Here is a 6,000-nt window from a genome sequence, read left to right on the forward strand (position 1 = left end):
TTCTTAATGCTTTTTGTAACATGATCCAATCTCCTAAATCGCAGTAATTATTGCGTTTAAACAAAAAAAAAAAAAAAAAAGACTGCGTTTAATCGCAATGTTTATTGCTTTTAAATGCAAAGCACAACTCGTAAAAATGCATACGCCATATTAGTTTTCCTATCTCCGATATACGCAATGGGGTATACTTTTCGCATTTGTTACACCTGACTGCTTTCTTGTCAGGGGTATACCTGCGTGGAATGTACGACAAGTGTTCCTGTTGGTTATGTTACATTACTTTTGTTTACATTTTATTGCAGTTTACGTGTATTAGTGTTTGTTTTGCACTGACCTGTGCAACTGATGTTAGTTTCTTTAGTAACTTTTTTTTCTGCTGTGGAAGAAGCATAGTTACTTTTGTCGCTACCCGAGAGTTTTACAATAGCTATGTAGAATACAATTCGTCCGTCACCGATGAAAAATGATCACATTGAACTGTGACCAAGTTAACGGCTTATTTTGGGTCTGTACAGGTAACGGAAAATGCAAAGTAATATGGCAGACAAACCTAGATTTCTACCTTTTACGAATCGTGTTCAGATTTAACTTATAAACCATATCAAAAAAAAGGAATTTTCTGGATTGCCGTACTGGCCGGTTACATGTACCGACTGCGGTCCAAACGTACATTGTATCAGGATATATCAGTATATCATTACAACACTACATAAGCATCAAAACAATTCTTGAAAATTTACAAAACATTGACTTTTTATGAAATATTTTTAATGTGTAAGGATATTATTTCGAACAATGGGGGATGCAGTTGGGAACACATAATTTTGGCTTAAAGATTTTCAATCCTCATGCTTTTTCGGATACTTGCAGTTTCGGCACAAGATACAGATCATCGTGTAAGATCTCATGGACGGCAATATCAGACTTCCGCGTATATTCCAAGTCATTAACATGTTTCTATTAATCGCATTTCAACATAATTTACTTTAAACATTTTAGCATAATGACAGTTTTTTCCTTTACATGTATATATATATCAACGTATCTTTAAAAATATACATATTATGGATGTTAATTTACTCGGGTAGCCTAATAGAATAACCGGGGTCTTTAGTCAAGCGATAATCGAGTGCTCATTAAAATAATTTTTGTCTTATCTGTTTATCTGTACTTTCTTGTCAAAATGCTTGTACACTCAATATTAAAAGCAAGCCACTGTCACACCTATAATTTATGCTTCTGTATATTAATTAAAATTAAAATCTCTACCGCATATCTTGTCTTTAAGTTCACTTTATCAAATACTAACTATCGCGTGTAATTCCTTCTCCAGATGCTAATACATGTATAAGTAATTGAACGATCAATCGTGTCTATAATTCCAACTCATTTATTGATCCGCTTGACAGTGGAACAGTTAGACTGTTCTTTTCATCAAAATTTAAGAAAAGCCTGTGATAAATCTTAATTATGCAAGTTTTGTGTGAACAAATGTGTTAAATTAATTCCATGGTGGAATTTGATGTTCACCATGGAATTAATTTAATTAGACATTAAGTATGTAATCATTCTAGTTAAAAATAATTCGGTTCGCAAATCAAAGGGTCTAAGCTTTGATAACAACCGAAGATAAAAAAAAAAAGCGATTTATAAATGAATTTAGATTACAATAGCACATTTTTAACGAGTAACCGAGTAAAAAATATTTAGTCGATAGTCTTTATGACCGAAAGATAGTCGAGTACTCGATGACATTCCTAGTACATATAATAAACTAATTATGTTCTATCTTTATGTAGTCTACCAACTTATGTTCCAAGTTTTATTAAAACTAGCTGCAGATCAGTAGCTCGCTGCTCTGAAAAAAATTGTGATGGATGACCAGAGAGCTACAGTGCCACCCATAGAAAAAAACTGTATATTTATTGCGCACAAAAAGTTGCGCTCAATTTTGGATTAACTTCTCCAAATTCTTACCTCAACTGCAGAAAAGCTCGATATTAAAATATTCCTTTGATTTCTATCAACTACTCTCATATTTGATATCTGCACGAAGCGCGTTGGATTGAATTATCTTGCCGTCCAAAATGGTACATAGGCAAAATTTTCGACGGTTTCAATTTCAAACTCAGGAGGGATATTTACAATGGCTATAAGGAATGTTTTGTTGTTGAAATAGTAAAAGAATATGTTAGAAACACATGGTTAGTAATATTTTGAGATGGCACTTTGAAAAACACGGAGAAATTAATCGAGAAAAAGCATAATTTTCTGTGCGCAATAAATATACACTTTTTTCAATGGGTGGCACTGTAGCTTTCCGGTCTGTCAATATTTTTTTTTTTCCGGAGGGCTACAGTTCTGCAGCTATATTAAAACTGGACGAAAAGTGTAGAAAACGTAGCACTTCGAAAATATATTTACAGACAAAAAGACAAACAAAAGAACGGCTATCCCAGATCTAAATCACATAAGCTAAACATATGCAATATTTCTTCATTGAATATTAATACAGTAGTCAATGAAGACCTATCATTAAGAACACATTTTATATCGAGTAAAGTTTCCAGTTTAATTTTATTGCCGAATATGAAAAGTATAGAACACCGGAAAATAAAAGTTCAAGATTTTCAATAATATCGGAAATGAAATGCAGCCCGTGAGACACAGTTAAATTATTTTAACTACATAATTTATTTACCTTTTTCGTGGTCTATTAACCTTTTCTTAAGAATCCGGGATCGTTTCCCATAAGTTCCCCTTTGTATTACATGGCGCGTTCGGTATAGCTGCAATAATGTAGCCCTCTCCCCCTTTTTTTTTTTTTTTTTTTTTTTTTTTTTTTGGGAGAGGGCTACAACTCCTTAGGATCTCCGTAATGGTGCAAGTGCGGGAGTGATTCACTCCCGCACGGATTTCGGCTTAAATTATCAGCAAATGGCTATTTAATTAACATTTCTTACCTGAACTCCAAAAATGTAGTTATGCAAGACATAAATCAATCCAAACATACACAGAACAATCCTTATATCGGTTATTTTTCGTGTATGTCAACATCACAACTTGAATTTATCCGCCATGTTTACTGACCTTGATCGATTTTATTTTGGGACAGCCAATGAGACTAGGGATCTCTGGGGAGCGGATCTCTGTAGGAATTACCTTATTTTAGGCATAAATATCGCTGTTTACGAAAAAATGTCACATGGAATAGTTTTATTTATCAATATTTAGTGATACCATACAGCACAATCATTTAGTAACCCCGAAAATCTACTTTACAAAGTAATTTATAATTTTCAAACGCAAGTCTCAGTGCATCACGCGAGAACTGTCATGGCTTTTGATGAGAGCGACTGGTAAACAAGCAGATTTATTTTATCTGGTTTTCGCGTTTAACGGGCTATGTTGTTGACAGTGAATAAAAATTTCACCTTTTTAGAAGTAAGTTGAATGTAAAAACAATTTATTTTGCCTGCAGTCGCCCGTATTTAAAAAATATATTTGCACCATTACAGAGATGCTGTGGAATTGTAGCCCTCTCCAGAAAATATCAGATTAAAAAAAATCAGAGAGGGCTACATTATTGCAGCTACGTTCGGTACAGTGTAGTTATTTTCACTATGTGAAACCAACATTATTTTCACAATGTGAAAGGTTCCTTCTGAGGGTTCCAAAAAATCACTCTCATTCAATAAATGTTACAGTATTTCACTGTTGAAAATATAACAAACTATATTATTATTTAAATATTCTATGTTGCTGTAACTCTAACTTAAATATGAGGTACACTACTATTAATGTTTATTAATCAAGTTATTATTGTTTTAATCCTATGATTACCAAAATCAAGATTCAATGAATTTACTCCACATATCTGTACATAAGTGTTGAAAAGGGGGGCATTCCCTACATGAAATTCTGTTTCTTGTATTTAGTGATTTGACGGTGCTTAAAAAGTCTATAATATGTATTTCGTGACGCGTTTCTGTAATTGAAGGTATGCAGCTCATAAAAAAAAATTGGAATGGACGAGTACGATGTATCCTTTTTTCAGATCATTTTTCCATTACAAACCTGCCGAAGACGCAGTCATTACGTGGAAGGGGTGGGGTGGGGGTGTCAACTGAGTTAAATATTTGAGAAGCAAATAAAGTAACAGTTTGTTTTACAATTTGAAACCTACTACGAGCATTTCCTAGTTAACATGTTACTATATCTTCTTTTGTACAACTCTACCCGAAATGTAGGTGTGGGCACAAAAATTCCTTGCCCTCTCAAAAAAAGAAAAAAAAAAAAAAAAAAAAGATAGGACACTAACTTCAGCCGCCCTTCCCCCGTGATTACGCTTATGCTTGCAGCTAAGTAAGTTTTGTAACTTTATATTTCCTGATAATTGTTTAATGATATAATTTTACAGTAGTGAATTGCTGTGTAAATACATTGCTTAATGTTTGTTTGTTAATTTGTATCGCTTCCCAACTTCTAGTTATTCACAGTGGGGTGCCGTCTGGTAGGGGGAGTTTGGTAGCCAGCATCTCTATTAATCCGCAGTATATAACTGTCATTGAGGAGATGACCAGTATAAATAGGGTTCAATTGGTTAATTGCTCTGTAGACGTGTTGATTATTTTGAAGATGTCGGAGGCACAAATAAGACGGGCTAGAGAGAATTTGGTAATTAAACATTTATTATACATGTAGTTTGGTTAGGATTTACCAAGTGGCACCTGATATTTCACCGAAATCCTTGGTAAAATTATTGCACACCAAGGGCTTTTGGAGAAATTATTTGTGATAGCCTAAATTATTAAACGGCTATTACTTCTCTTATTTCTGGGAATTAACACCAGCTCCAATTTTACACCGAAATATTTACCAAGGTGTTGTGTATTGGTGACTTGGTTAATTTTTGTAAACACCGAGCCGCACCGAAATATTTACCAAGGTGTAGCTTTGGTGATTGATTATTTAGGGAATTGAATAAAAAATAAAATATTCATAGGTAATAACATATAACTTTGGAAATTATTAGGTAATTGAGGTGAATAAAAAAAGTTGGGGTGAATTAATCTCATTATGTTCATAAGTTTCTTTATTTTCTTTAAACTGTAAATAAATGGTAGAACAAAATTGGTTTTATTTCTTAGAGAAAAGTAAAGGTTTATCTATTAATACAAGGATTACTTTATCAAATTCATACATTGGGATTTATATCTTGGGATTTACTAGTGCAGTGGATTATAGTTGCGTTACAGTGTGTGATTCAGTATGGAGTATTAAATAATTTTCACAATAAAAACCACGTTCCCTATAAAAATTGTGTTGACGAGTTCCATTCGCGTCAAAGTGTAAACAGGATATTTTATAAATATTGTTGCGTATGCATACACGTTTTATTTCTGCTTAAGATGGGTTCAGTTATTTAAACAAATTTTATTAATAACTGAATATACAGATAAGTGTATCTTCATTTTCAAACTTCAGAATAATGTCATCTTGACATATTATATTTAGTGTTTGTGCATCAGATTCCCAAACCTAAAAATATCTTCAGAAACTTTTATGTTATCCGTATGCTCTGCAGGGCTACTTGTTGATATGAAAGTTCAGATCAAAAGATTACGCTCCCAGAGAGGGAATTGATCCATTGAAGCTTCTTAATGAAGCGTGAACCCTCCCGAAATTACCTACATCTGATACATAATTAGTGGTGTTCAACAATAATTCTGTTGGATAACGTTTTAACTTGAAATACAAGGCAACTTTCAAACACTTACACACTATAAAATGTGTATACATATTATTGACGTGTAATTCATACAGACTTGTTAAGTAGGCATATTTCAATAAGCTACTGTTAAGTTCATAAATCAAATTTTCTCGGTGTACATCAATGCATGTGAGTATACACGAAAATCGTATTCAAATCGAGAATCAAGTATTAAGATTTCATGAGATTGCATGTTCACTAAATGACAAATCTTTTTTTTTTCAAGC

Source organism: Saccostrea echinata, unplaced genomic scaffold, assembly GCF_033153115.1.
Source record: "Saccostrea echinata isolate AGI-Se365-2 ecotype Australia unplaced genomic scaffold, CSIRO_AGI_Sech_v1 ptg000043l, whole genome shotgun sequence".
Taxonomy (NCBI): Eukaryota; Metazoa; Mollusca; class Bivalvia; order Ostreida; family Ostreidae; genus Saccostrea; species Saccostrea echinata.